The sequence below is a fragment of the Olea europaea genome, chromosome 11 (assembly GCF_002742605.1).
Source record: "Olea europaea var. sylvestris chromosome 11, O_europaea_v1, whole genome shotgun sequence".
In the NCBI taxonomy this organism is placed as follows: domain Eukaryota; kingdom Viridiplantae; phylum Streptophyta; class Magnoliopsida; order Lamiales; family Oleaceae; genus Olea; species Olea europaea.
This window is the reverse complement of record NC_036247.1, coordinates 27,942,072-27,957,885: the sequence shown is the minus strand read 5'-3', so window position 1 is coordinate 27,957,885 and position 15,814 is coordinate 27,942,072. Positions and strand designations below refer to the sequence as shown.

Here is a 15,814-nt window from a genome sequence, read left to right as displayed (position 1 = left end):
ATAACATGATGTTTTTGGATTGCACGCTTTGGGTCGTTTATCTAATTTTTAAATGACATGTTGTTTTTGGATTGCACGTTTTGATCTTTCTTCCTTTCTTTTGCAGAGGCATTGTTCCATGGAAAAGGCAATCGACATTACAATCCTGAACTTAGGGAATTGCAGTATGATGCAATCTCTTCTTTCCGGTGACATTAAAATCATGAATTGCACAAGAAGTTCTTTCGGTTAAAATGCCATGCGACTTGGAGGACCATAAAAAGATAAGAAAAATGCTGGAAGTCCCAGGATTAAATCTCGGGCTCTATAGGAAAAACTGTAAAGATAAAGACTATTTTTCCTTGTCTGTCTCTGAGGGGGAGAGAGGCCACATGACATCCTAGGTATGATGATTAACATCTGAATATGAAGATCCGATGCCTGCTACTTTATTCTAAACTAGCAATCTTCCTTTTTATCTGCTTTTCATATTACTTAATCAATAGTTTTTCCTTTGAACTTGTTCTCTAGGTTTAATTTGGCTCGTTTGATGAAGCCAAAGTTAAGTTTTATAGTCATAACTAATTAAATTTCCTTTTTACTATGACAATCTTTTTTGTAATAGCTACAGCTCCATTTATCAACATAGTTGTATGTACTCTAATTTTTGGGTTAATGATAAAGCCAATAAGGTTGAGCCTCTTTAATGCATCAGCATTGGAATTTCCCAGAACCACAGGGGGACCCTACATATATTATTTGGTCACGAATGATGTAGTACAATTTTTTCTTCTATATTTTGCTTCATGTTTCCTTTATTTAATTTTTAAATAACTATGTGTCTCTGAGTTGTTTTTGAATTGCAGTCTCTTCTTTCCGGTGACATTAAAATCCCGAACTTGGATTTTTGCAATCAAAATTAGCAAATGATACTGAACTATTCTTGGTCAATAAAGGTTGCTACTTTTGGTCAATAGAGAATATTCTTGTGGTGAAAAGGACAATATAGATAAAAGTAAAGGATACAAAATTTTTCCTTGAACCGTGAGAAAGTGATTCTCGTGGGTAAGGACAAAGGACAAACGAAAGGGGCTAAAATAAGAATAAATTCTCTGAATTAGGTGGGTCCATTGTATTCAATACTTCACGGGAACACTAAATTTGGTTGGTAAAATGAATTGAATTGTGCTTCCTCGATTCCTTTCCAATACTTATGAGGACCTCTAAATATGGTTGTTGCTTTCCTTTGTTTAATTTTTAAATAACTATATATATGGATTTATAATATTTTATGTATGGATTTATTCCAAATTGGGGATAATACCTCTCACTTCACATCACATGTTATAATTACTCTCAAGCCCCTCCAGTAGTGATTTGATTAAATTAACATGTTGAGTTATAAGAATTTGGGGCATTTTGGGTCCTTTATCTAATTTTTAAATAACTGTCTTTCTAAGTTATTTAAAAATAACATGATATTTTTGGATTGCACGTTTTGGGTCGTTTATCTAATTTTTAAATAACATGTTTTTGGATTGCACGTTTTAATCCTTCTTCCTTGCTTTTGCAGAGGCATTGTTCAATGGAAAAGGCAATCGACATTAAAATCCTGAACTTGGGGAATTGCAGTTTAATGCAGTCTCTTCTTTCCCGTGACATTAAAATCATGAGTTGCACAAGAAGTTTTTTCGGTTAAAACGTCATTCAACTCGGAGGACAATAAAGATAAGAAAAATGCTGGAAGTCCTGGGATTAAATCCCAGGTTTGGCTCCAGGGCTGAGGTCTTGGAGCCAAACTCGGGATTTAATCCCGGGCTCTATAGGAAAAACTGTAAAGATAAAGATAGTTTTTCCTTGTCTGTCCGGAATTCTGACTGGATGCTCCTACGCCCACCATGCCTGTTCCGAATTTTGTTGGATTTTTGCAGTCAAACTAGCAAATGATATTGAACTATTCTTGTGGCGAAAAGGACAATAAAGATAACGACAATTTTCCTTGAACCCCGAGAAAGTGATTCTCATGGGATAGAAGAAAAAGACTGATTTGGGACCTTATTTGATACTCGTCCAAGATAAGAATAAATTCTGAGTTTGGCGGGTCCATTGAATTCATTACTTCATGAGAACACTAAGGCTAATGTGGGACTTGATTTGAAACCCGTTCAAAATAAGAATAAATTCTCTTAAGAGTTTGGTGGGTCCACTGAATTCAATACTTCATGGGAACACTAAACTTGGTTGGTATAATGAATTAGTAGCATTTCTGTTCTATATAAACCCTCGAACTTCAATTAGTAGCATTCGGTAGCTGCACACTAAATTCATTTGTGCTTAGATTTGGAATTGGAAGACAAGGGCCAAAAGTTATCTGAAAATCGGTAGGTACAATGAATTCATTTGTGTTTAGAACGATGCATATTATTGTTAACTAATCGGGTAATGTATTAATTTGTTGTTTAATAATGTATTTTGATAAATTATATTGTTTAATAATGTATTTTGATAAATTATTTCGAAGTTAGATCACAATTTATGCAATTAACATCAATGCAGATTATCAAATTAAATGAAATCAATAGAATGAACATTGATCCAAGTCAACATCCACCGTTGGAATTTAATAACCGATCCTTGATCTACAAATAATCATTAATTCGTAATTGTAGCATTCATTGTAGAAATCGAATTCCCATTCGAAAATAATTTTCTATTTCTCCTTAATTGTAATTAGGTAGGACAACGGTCTTCTAACTAATCCTAATTATCAAACAATCCCAGACAAGATTGAAGATTTAATTCAATAATTGCTTTGTGAACTAGAGAAATCAATAAATTAGATAACACAAGCCAAGCGTCTGCATTTAACCTAAATAAATATTTTCCCTAATATTTAATAATTTCTAGAGCAGCAAATTACTAATCTTAGTCCTTTGGTCGTTCTCCCAATGTCATTTAGTTCCATGTTATTCCTACATGGTCGAGGCTTCATGACAAGCCACAGGTGGGCCGAGCCAACGAGCTCGATTGCCATCCCTAAGAAAATGTGAGACTTGCGAGGAAAAATGGGAAAGACTAGACAAATGATGAGACATCTCATCTAAAACAAGAAAAACTTAATACGTCCACTCGTTATACAACAAGCATTTCCCTTATCGAAAAAGTGGTAGCCCTAATAAGATCAACTGAGCATGGCCCTAATAGGATCAATCGAGTGTTCAAATTTTTTTAATAATTTATTTGGGAGTCGTGTGTACTTTTAAAAAAAATTGCAACTGTGGTTGAAACTACGTTGAATACTCTGTATAGATAAAAAAGGATGCAGATGGCAAGATGTATGGAGGTAAAGATACAATTCACACGCTGAACGATGACTGGTTCTCTGATAAGGTTACATGGCCATGTGACTGTAAAATCTACAATGAATGTCTGGTTGGGCCTAGAACACTCGAGTCTTTAAGTTATCAATTTCTTTTCTAAAATGTAATGTTTGGTATTAGTAACAGGAGGCATGTTAATGAGCCGAACCGAACCAACCCGTAAACTGAAATTTGAGACTCGGTCTCGGCTTGGAGGTAGGGGTATCAACAAGTAGAACCGGTTAGCGAGTGAAAATTTTCGTCTCGGGCTTTTTTAAGGTGGGATTTTTTGGCCTAAGCCAAGCAAAAGCTAGACAAAAAATTTAAGGCTCGACCCGAGCTTTTAGGTCGGGCCATACCAAAGTTTTAGTTGCCAAACTTCATATGCTGCCTCAGGCACTAGTAGATTAGCTGTCTGTTGGTAGCTTTACATAGTTGCCGATTAAAGCAGCAGATTTTTACTTTTACTTTTACTTTCACTTTTTTTTTGTTTTTAATGGGTCATCCTGGCTCGAGCCGACTTCTCAAAAATAGGGCTCCATTCGGTATCTCTGAGCCTCCTCGATATTTTTCGAGCCAGTTGGGTAGAGCTAGTGAGCTAGACTACCATCCCTATATGGAGGTGTGGATGAACAACGGGACAAGTTATTGAAAATCGATCGTTTTAAGACTCACAAACCATTTACATAGACATTTGAAAGAACCAGTCAAAGAGATAGACCAGTTGAGTTTGCAAGAGAGGCTGAAGAAGCTGATCCATTTGGTTTGGATTAGTTTTTAACTAAGGTGAAGAAAGAAAAGAAGGCTATAAAAATTAATGTAGTAGTGGAAGTAAGGGTTGATCCCACGAAAAGTGGTTAATTTACTTTTTATACCAAATTAACTAAAATGGGGGGTTCTAGTTTTGAAACAAGCAATTAACATCAATGCAGATTATCAAATTAAATGAAATCAGTAGAACGAACCTTGATCCAAGTCAACATCCACCATTGGAATTTAATAACCGATCCTTGATCTACAAGTAATCATTAATTCATAATTGTAGCATTCATTGTAGAAATCGAATTCCCATTCGAAAATAATTTTCTATTTCTCCTTAATTGTAATTAGGTAGGACAACGGTCTTCTAACTAATCCTAATTATCAAACAATCCCAGACAAGATTGAAGATTTAATTCAATAATTGCTTTGTAAACTAGAGAAATCAATAAATTAGATAACACAAGCAAAGCATTTGCATTTAACCTAAATAAATATTTTCCCTAATATTTAATAATTTCTAAAGCAGCAAATTATGAATCCTAGTCCTTTGGTCCTTCTCCCAATGTCATTTAGTTCCATGTTATTCCTACATGGTCGAGGCTTCATGACAAGCCACGGGTGGGTCGAGCCAACAAGCCCGATTGCCATCCCTAAGAAAATGTGAGACTTGCGAGGGAAAATGGGAAAGACTAGAGAAATGATGAGACATCTCATCTGAAACACAGAAAAACTTAATACGTCCACTCGTTATACAACAAGCAATTCCCTTATCAAAAAAGTGGTGGCCCTAATAAGATCAACTGAGTGTGGTCGTAATAGGATCAACCGAGTGTTCAAATTTTTTAATAATTTATTTGGGAGTCGTTTGTACTTTTAAAAAAAATTGCAACTGTGGTTGAAACGACGTTGAGTACTCTATATAGATAAAAGAGGATGCAGATGGCAAGATGTATGGAGGTAAAGACACAATTCACACACTGAACGATGACTGGTTCTCTGATAAGGTTACATGGCCATGTGACTATAAATTTTTTTCAGCCTTTGGGGTTGGGCCCAGAACACTCGAACCTTTAAGTTATCAATTTTTTTTTCTAAAATGTAATGTCTGGTAGTAGTAATAGGAGGCATGTTAATGAGCCAAACCGAGTCGACCCGCAAACTGAAATTTGAGACTCGGTCTCGACTTGGAGGTAGGGGTATCAACAAGTAGAACCGGTTCGCGAGTGAAAATTTTCAGCTCAGGCTTTTTTAAGGTGTGCTTTTTTGGCCTAAGCTGAGCAAAAGCTGGATAAAAAAATTAAGGCTCGACCCGAGCTTTCAGGTCGGGCCATACCAAAGTTTTAGTCGTCAAACTTCATATGCTGCCTCAGGCAATAGTAGATTAGTTGTCTGTTAGTAGCTTTACATAGCTACCGGTTAAAGCAGTAGATTTTTACTTTTACTTTTACTTTTTTTTTAATGGGTCATCCCGACTCGAGCCGACTTCTCAAAAATAGGGCTCCACTCGGTATCTCCGAGCCTTCTCGATATTTTTCGAGCCGGTTGGCCAGAGCTAGCAAGCTAGATTATCATCCCTATATGGAGGTGTGGACGAACAACGGGACAAGTTAATGAAAATTGATCATTTTAAGACTCACAAACCATTTACATAGACATTTGAAAGAACCAGTCAAAGATATAGACCAGTTAGTTTGCAAGAGAGGCTGAAGAAGCTGATCCAATTGGTTCGAATTAGTTTTTAACTGAGGTGAAGAAAGAAAAGAAGGCTATAAAAATTAATGTAGTAGTGGAAGTAAGGGTTGATCCCACGACAAGTGGTTAATTTACTTTTTATACCAAATTAACTAAAATGGGGCGTTCTCCTAATATTTAATAATTTCCAAAGCAGCAAATTACTAATCCTAGTCCTTTGGTTGTTCCCCCAATGTCATTTAGTTCCATGTTATTCCTACATGGTCGTGGCTTCATTGTCATGCGACTGTACAATATTCACTAGGTAGATTTTTTTCCTGGAAGGGGTTTTTTTTAGTATCTGTCCGCCCGGCTCGAGCTGACTCCCCGAAATGGGGCTGGATACCTCCGAGCTTCGAGCCGAACTGGTACGGGCTATTTTCAGGACAAGCCAGGGGTGGGCCGAGCCAACGAGCCCGATTTCCATCCCTAAGAAATGTGAGGCTTGCGAGGAAAAATGGGAAAGACTAGACCAAGGATGAGACATCTCTTCTGAAACACTGAAAAAGTTTAACGATGCTATTCAGTTTCTCTCATGTGTTATAAGATTCACTAAACAATCATGAATAAACTATAATTTACAAAAAAAAAAAAAAAAGGTTTGGTTGTTGCAATGCAATGGGAAAGTGAGATTGAACATTTAGCTGATCCTATTAGGGGCATCACTTTTTCGATAAGGGAAATGCTTGTTGTATGACGAGTGGACGTTTTAACTTTTTCAGCACCCTGTTAATTTGAATGCCATAAGAATTAGATCTTGATAAGTTCGAAAGTTGTTCAATTAGAAGAACAAAGAGAAAGCAATTAAAGCCTTTCAATTAATCAATATGTCAAAGGTTCTTTACAATCAGGGAAGAAACTTCTATTTATACTAAATCCTAGAATAGATGTCCAAAACGAATAAAATACTAATAATCTAGTAGAATCTCGAAAATAACCAACCAATATCATAAGAATTTGACTAGGAATAAAATTCTAACAAAATATGAAAAAAAAAGTGGAAAATGAAATTTTATCCCCGAAATAACACTATGCGACCGCATAGTGTAAACCTATGCGGTCGCATAGTTCACTTGAACTATGACCGCATTGGCCCTGCCATACCCTATGCGACTGCAAGCCTCTTTTACTTGCTTCGTCCTCGCTCGAGTCATCGGACCACCCTCAACTATGAACAGATATTTTTTCAGGCTTGACGTTGGACTTGACCTTGATGTTTGCGGCTCCTGGATCACATCATCCCCTCTCTCTTCGAAAGGATTTGTCCTCGAATCTATACCTACATCAAAGAGAGAAAGATCAGACACATTAAAAGTTGCTGAAATGTTATACTCACCTGAAAGATCTAATTTGTATGCATTGTCATTGATCTTCTCAAGCACTTGAAATGGTCCATCTCCCTGTGGTAACAACTTTGATTTTCTTTGTTCTGGAAACCACTCTTTCCTGAAATGCACCCAAACCCAATCTCCTAGTTCGAAAGTAACAATCTTCCTGCCCTTGTTTGCTTGCTCTGCATAGTGCTTATTCTTCTTCTCAATTTGCTCTTGCACCTTTTCATGGAGTGACTTCACTAGCTCGACCTTCCTCTTCCCATCCAACCTACCTCGTTCACTCATAGGAAAAGGTATTAAATCCATAGGTATTATAGGATTAAAATCATAAACAATTTCAAATGGAGAAAATGATGTAGTGGAGTGTGTAGCCCTATTATATGCAAACTCTATGAAAGGTAAGCACTCTTTCAATTCTTCAAATTCTTATTAACTACAGTGCGCAATAGTTGTGTTATAGTCATATTCACTACTTCAGTTTGTCCATCGATTTGTGGGTGACAAGTTGTAGAAAATAATAATTTCGTGCCTAACTTATTCCACAAGACCCTCCAAAAGTGACTAAGAAATTTGACATTCCTATCTAACATAATACTTTTAGGTACTCCATGCAAGCGGACATTTTCTTTAAAGAACAAGTCTGCAATGTTAGTTGCGTCATCAGTTTTGTGACATGGAATGAAATATGCCATCTTACTAAACCTATCAACCACTACAAAAATTGACTCCCAACCCTTTTTACTCCTAGGCAAACCTAACACAAAATCCATTAAGATGTCTACCCAAGGTTCACAAGGTACTGGCAAAGGTGTATAAAGCCCTTGAGGTAGGACCCTCGATTTAGCATGTTTACAAGTTATGCATCGACTACAAATTCGTTCCACATCAACTTTCATTTTAGGCCAATAAAAATGTTCAGTTAATATTTCTAAAGTCTTTGCTACCCCTAAGTGACCCATTAGACCTCCACTATGTGCTTCTCTAACCAATAATTCACACATAGAGCAATTAGAAATACATAATTTGTTTTCCCGAAATAAGTACCCCTCATGTTTAAAGAACTTATCTATAGTCCCCTTATGACATGAATTGTAAATGTTGGAAAATTCAGAATCATTAGCATAAATGTCCTTAATGTACTCAAAACCAAGCAATTTTGCACTTAAAGTAGTTAAAAGCACATACCTTCGTGACAATGCACCTGTTACTACATTTTCCTTATCTTGTTTGTAACGAATGAGCTATGGAAAAGTTTCTATGAATTCCATCCAGCATGCATGCCGTTTGTTTAACTTACCTTGACCCCACAAGTGTTTCAGTGATTCATGATCAGAATAAATTACGAACTCTTTTGGCCAAGGTAATGCTGCCATATCTCCAAGGCTCGAACAAGTGAATAGAGCTCCTTGTCATACGTAGGATAGTTGAGAGCTGCACCACTTAGCTTCTCACTAAAGTAGGCTATAGGTCTCTTATCTTGTATTAAGACTACGTCAATACCTATTCCTAAAGCATCACACTCAATCTCGAAAGTTTTTTCAAAGTTAGGAAGTGCTAAAACCGGTGCTTTACGCAAAATTTTTGATAGTGTTGAATGCATGTTCTTATTCTATCCTCCATTGAAACCCCACATTTTTCTTGACAATCTCAGTTAATGGTGTGGTGATTGTGCTAAAATCCCTGATAAAATGCCTATAAAAACTAGCCAATCCATGAAAATTCCTAACCTCGGTTATGTTTTTAAGTGTTTACCAATCTTTAATAGCTTTTTTTTCCTCTTCATCTACCTTTACACCATTAGCACTAACCACAAAGCCTAGAAATACAACTCTATCCATGCAAAAAGTACACTTCTTAAAACTGGCATAAAGTTGTTCATTTCTCTAAACCACAAGCACACATCTTAGGTGTCCTACATGCTTATTAAGATTCTTGCTATAGATTAAAATATCATCAAATTAAACTACAGCAAATTTTCCAATGAAAGCATGCAAAACATGGTTTGTTAACCGCATAAAAATGCTTGTTGCATTTGTGAGTCCAAACAGCATGACTAACCATTCATACAATCCATATTTAGTTTTAAAAGCCATTTTCTATTCATCACTCTCCCTCATGCAAATTTGATGATACCCATTTTTAAGATCAATTTTACTGAAAATACATGCACCATGTAGCTCATCTAGCATATCATCTAACCTAGGAATTGGGTGACCATATTTTATTGTAATGTTGTTGATGACTCTGCAATCTACGCACATTCTCCAACTTCCATCTTTCTTTGGCACCAGCAACACAAGTACTGCACATGGACTCATGCTTTCCCGTACATATCCTTTGCTCGTCAATTCCTCAACTTGCCTCTAAAGCTCCTTTGTCTCCTCTAGTTTACTTCGATAAGCCGGTCGATTTGGAATGACAGCGCTAGGTATGAAATCAATTTGGTGCTCAATTCCTTTAATGGGTGGTAGCCCACTAGGCACATCCTCCGGAGACACGTCTTCAAATTCCTGTAACAAAGAAATAGCCAAACTAGGGAGGGATGTGTTATGCTCCTCAAAGTTGAGAAGTGATTCTTTATAAACCAACAGTATCATTTGTTACCTCTCAACTATTGTCTTTTTCAATTCACTCCCTCTCATAAAGAAATTTTGTTTCGACTTTTCTCTCATCTCGGAAGACTCTTTCTTTTCTCTCATGTGGCCCTACTCTCTTTTCCTCTCTATTGGCCACCTCACTATTTTCTCTCTTTTTCCCTAACTCCCTCACTCTCACTTTTTCTTCATTTTTCAATTGAATTTGGTCCTCATATACTTGTGTCGGTGTTAATGGCATAAGAGTGATATACCTCCCATTTTTCACAAAGCTGTACTTAATTTTATACCCATCATGCATTGCTTTCCTATCGTACTTCCATGGTCTCCCCAACAAGATATACCCCTGCATGCATAGGTACAACATCGCACATCACCTCATCTTGATATCTACTAATGGAAAAATTAATCAACACCCTTTTTGTCACCTTAACTTCCCCATATTCATTTAGCCATTGTAATTTATAAGGCCTAGGATGTTTTAACAGTGTCAAAGCCAATTTTTCCACCATGTTAGTGCTAGTCACATTAGTACAACTACCGCCATCTATGATCACACTACATACCTTGCCATTAACGTGACATTGCGTGTGGAATATGTTTTTTTGTTGCTACTCCAAGTCATCCGCTTTGATTTGAGTACTAAGAGCTTGCCTCGTGACCAACAACTTACTATTAACTGCATACTCTGTTGTATCTTCTTCATCAACATCCTCCAATTCTGATATGTCTACATAATCACTCTCACTTTCAGTTTCCACTTCCTCGTTGTCCCGTAGAATCATGGTTCTCTTGTTTGGGCATTAAGAAGCAATGTGCCCCACTCCCAAGCAACAAAAACATTTGATGTCTCTGTTTCTTGATGACTGTGACTCCCCCTTTGGCACGGCCTTGCTAGCACTCTCCTCCTTGTCTCTTGGTACCTTAGTTCTTCCTCTTGCAACAGTTCTTTCTCCTTTGTTATTGTCCCACTTCAATTTTTCAGAAGAATTAGAACCCGAAGATCCCATTGGTACCTTGCTGTTTCTTTTCGCTTCAACAACATCTCGGCCTTCATTGCCACATGTAACATGTCTTCAATTTCCACATAGTGTTGCAATTCCACTGTATTTGCAATGTCCCTATTCAATCCACGCAGAAATCGAGCCATGGTAGCTTCACTATCCTTCTCCACATTTGCACTAATCATTAGTGTCTCCATCTCTTTATGGTAATCTTCCACACTCCTGGAGCCTTGATATAAATTTTGTAATCTTTGATGAAGCTCCCGGTAGTAGTGAGTAGGTACAAACTCTTCCGTATTATAGTTTTCAATTCATCCCATGTATTGATAGGTCGCTCCCCACTTCTCTGCCTCAAAGTCACCACCTGATCCTACCTAGTGATTGCATAGTCCGTGAATTCAAGAACTGCAATTTTCACCTTCTTCTCTCCCGAGTAATTGTGGCAATAAAAAATTAGCTCAATTTTCTTCTCCCAGTCCAAGTAGGCCTCTGGATCACTCCTACCTCTGAATGAAAGAATGGTCATTTTAATGTTACTCAAATTCCCATCCACCTCATCTCCACAGAGATTCCTACCTCTCATTTCTTACCTAACTCCTCTATTTCTACCCTTTCTAATATCCGCATCCATAATCGCATCTTCATCTATCCTACTATCAACCTCAAATTCACTAAGCTCCTTCATCCTAGGTTCCCGTCTAGCTTGTCTCCTTGTATTAAGACCTCCCCTTCGTGTATTGGCAGGTAATGGATTTAGCCTTCTCCCTGTGCATCCTGCTTATCCATCTGATCCCTCATATCTACACATATCAGCTCAATCCGTTGCACTGAGTCCTCTAGCATGGAAACCCGATCATCAATTCTACCTAAACTTGATCCTTCCCTATTAGACATCCTAAATCTAAGTTATTTTTTTGCCTCACGATTGTTCACTCAAAATTTCAATCAATATGGCTTTTCCCTCGATTATTCTCACCACTCTGCCTTTTATCACTCGTTGCTTTCACCAAGTCCTCAAAAGAACAATTTTGGAACTCAATCAAAAATTTAATTACATGGAATTCAAACCGGTGTGAGTGAGATTACAAGGCCAAGGAATTTAGAACAATTTGACTGGCAATTCAAACTAGACAAGTAAAGAAATTCACTCAAGAACGCAAAATAAGAAAGGAAATTACTGACTGAAAATTTAAACTAGACACAAACTAATAAATGGATTCAAGAAATCGGTAATTTCCAAGATTAACAATAATAATAACAATTTTTTTTTAAATTCGGATTTTTTTGGAATTTTTTTAGTGTATGGATGAATAGTAATTTTTTTAAGTATTGGGATAGAAAAATCAAAAACAAAACTGAAGCAACAAACGGAAGTTGATTTGGATATAAATTGAATCCAAAAACAACTTTAAAGTTTTTTTTATAACTTTTTTGGATTAAAAACTCTAAAATACTAACGTAGTCGAAGAACAGTAAAGAAAATGAATAATTGACTCAACAAGAATTAAAAAGAGATATAACCTTGGATTGGAGCCAAGCTCTGATACTAACTGATGTGAACCCGCGTAGGTAAACGCTATGGAACCCATGAAGAAGATGGAAATCTTCCCAAGAAAGCTAAAGCAAGGTTTTGGATTCGAATTCGATAAATCTGGAACCAAGCAACCCGAATCGCCGATGATGTGCGGACCTCTTGATTATGCAGAATTATGGAATCTCACCTGGTTGATTTAAATCCCACAAGAATCAGATCTTGATAAGTTCGAAAATTGTTCAATTGGAAGAACAAATAGAAAGCAATTAAAGCCTTTCAATTAATCAATATGTTAAAGGTTCTTTACAATGAAGGAATAAGGTTCTATTTATACTAAATCTTAGAACAGAAGTCCAAATGGAGTAAAATACTAATAATCTAGTAGAATCTCAAAAATAACCAACCAATATCATAAGAATTTGACTGGGAATAAAATTCTAACAAAATATGAAAAAAAGTGAAAAAATGAAATTTTGTCCCCGAAATAACACTATGTGATTGCATAGTGTAAACCTATGCAGTCGCATAGTTCACTTGAACTATGATTGCATTGGCCTTGCCACACCCTATGCACCGCAAGCCCTGTTTTACTATGCAGTCACATGGTAGAGCAGTTTGCTTCCGTTTTTGTCGACTTGTATTGAATTGATCCAATTTGATTCGGCTCTTGACCCGAACATGAAAGTTGCCCCATTTTGCATCCCTAACATCATTCCATCAATGGTTTCTTGAATGAGCAATCCCATTACCTCTTTTACCCACTTTGTCCTCGCTCGAGTCATCGGACCGCCCTCGACTATCAACGGATCTTTCTTCGGGCTTGACGATGGACTTGACCTTGATACTTACGGCTCTTGGATCACATCACATCATATTTAGCTAGAAGGGAATTGAATAGCTTGTTACAAAAGTATGTACCTTCATCACTTACTATTGCCCTAGGCATGCCAAACCGAGTGAAGATATGTTTCTGTAAAAACTTCAAAACTACCTTTGCATCATTTTTTAGTGTGGCAATGGCTCCAACCCATTTAGATACATAGTCTACTGCAAGAAGAATGTATACCTGACCAAAGGATGGCAAAAAGGGACCCATGAAGTCTATACCCCACACTTCAAATAACTCCATATCGAGCATATTAGTTAATGGGAGCTCATGATATCTTGAAATATTTCCAGTGCGCTGACAATGGTCACATGTCATCGCAAAGGCATAATAGTCTTTGAATATATTTGGCCAATAGAATCCAAATTGTAGCACCTTGGAAGCAGTGCATGTAGGACCAAAGTAACCTCCTTAAGGTGAGGAATGACAAAGTTGCATGATGGATCTTGTTTATTCCATAGGAATACACCGCCTAATTATTCTATCAGCACACCTCTTAAAAATTATTGGATCATCCCACTGATATGACTTGACGTCATGTAAAAATTTCTTCGTTTGATGGAATGCCAAGTCAGGTGGCAGTCTTCCAGACACCAAGTAGTTAACAAAATCAACATACCGTAGGATCTTTGATGACACGGCTAATAAGATCTCATCGAGAAAAGTTTCTCGAATTTGACTCTCATCTACCATTTTTCATTCTCTAACCATGAAAGATGATTTGCAGCAACATTCTCACTGCCTTTCTTATCCCTAATCTCTACATCAAACTCCTTAGTAGCAACATCCATCGAATTAGGCATAGCTTGGTATCTTTCTTCTCAAATAGATATGGGATTGCAGCATGGTCTGTGTAAATGATCACATTGTACCAATAAAGTAGGATCTGAATTTTTCACACGCAAAGACTACTGCTAATATCTCCTTTTCTATTGTTGTGTAGTTTAGTTGAGCTCCATTAAGGGTTTTTGCTAGTATAGTAGATCGCCTGGAATATCTTATCTCTCCTTTATCCTAAAACTGTCCCTACTGCATAGTCACTAGCATCACACATAGCTTCAAATGGCCAATCCCGATCTGGTACTACCATTACTGGAGCAGTAACTAATTTTTCCTTTATTATCTCAATGCTTTTAAGCAGTCTTCATCAAACACGAATGTTATGTCCTTCTCCAACAGGTTACATAAGGGTTTAGCTACCTCTAAGAGTCTTTGATAAACCTCCTATAAAATCCAGCATGTCCCAAGAAACTTCGAATGCTTTTGACATTAGTGGGTGGTGGTAGCCTTGCTATTGTATCAATTTTTGCTTTGTCAACTTTAAGTTCCCTCGCTAAAACATGGTGGCCTAGCACAATTCCTTCTTGTACCATGAAGTGACATTTCTCCCAGTTAAAAACTAAGTTATTTTCCTCACAGCGTTGCAACACTAACAAGAGATTGTGAAGGTAGTTATTAAAAGAAGTACCAAACACAGAAAAGTCATCAATAAATACCTCCATGATGTCCTCAACCATGTCTACAAAAATTGCCATCATGCAACTCTGAAAAGTGGTCGGTGTATTGCATAACCTGAATGGCATCCGTTTGTAGGCAAAAGTACCATAAGGGCAGGTAAATGTTGTCTTTTCCTGATCTTCTAGTGCTATAGCAATCTGATTGTAACCTAAATACCGGTCCAGAAAGCAATAGTAAGAGTAGCCTGCTAATTTGTCCAACATTCGATTAATGAATGGGAACGGGAAATGATCCTTTTAAGTTGCTTTGTTCAACTTCATGTGATCAATGAACACCCTCTAGCCAGTTACTGTTCTTGTCAGAATTAGCTCATTATTGTCGTTCTTAACTACTGTCATCCCTCCTTTCTTTGGCACCACCTAAATTGGGCTGACCTATTCATTGTCTAAAATGGAAAATATGATTCCTGCCTTCAGTAGCTTTAGTATCTCTACTCGAACCACTTCTTTCATGGCTAGATAATCTTCTCTGATGTTTAATGGATAGCTTGTATGAATTTTCCATGATGATTTTATGCATGCAAATCATAGGACTTATCCTCTTGATATCAGCTATCGATAATCCCAAAGCAGCCTTGTGATTTCTCAGTGCTTTCAATAATCTGTCCTCTTCGCCCCGAGTGAGTGATGAAGAAACAATCATTGGAAATAAAGAATTGTCTTCCAGAAATGCATATCGAAGGTATTTCGATAATTGATTCAGTTCAATTTTTCTGCTTTCATTACTTTCTTTGTCATCTGATCCCTCTGATTGTTGAATGTCCTCATATGGTGACAGATTATCTTCAACTGGTGTAGCCTCAAGAGCCAATATACAGTCAACCAAGTCCTTGTTCCCTATGTACTCTCCAGAATTTGTAATATCATCCTTTGTTGCACTAAACATCATACATTGTTCTAAGGAATCCTCAATGCATAATTTCTCTTCTTTCATAGCAGACACAATGAAGTCAATCCTATGGTAAGTGTTAATGTCGTCCGAGTACTTCATTACTTGGTAAATGTTGAACCTCACCTCTTCTTGATTCACTCTCAATGTTAAATGACCTCTTTGTACTTCAATTAGTACCCTTCTTGTTGCTAAAAATGGCCTGCCAAACATTAATGGGATTTC

General features: G+C 37.1%; 1 pseudogene; it reads left to right on the top strand.

Moving 5' to 3' along the window:
* LOC111404655 overlaps positions 1-6,264 on the top strand; it is a 37,367-nt pseudogene extending 31,103 nt beyond the window's left edge.
* Positions 6,265-15,814: the final 9,550 nt, after the last annotated feature.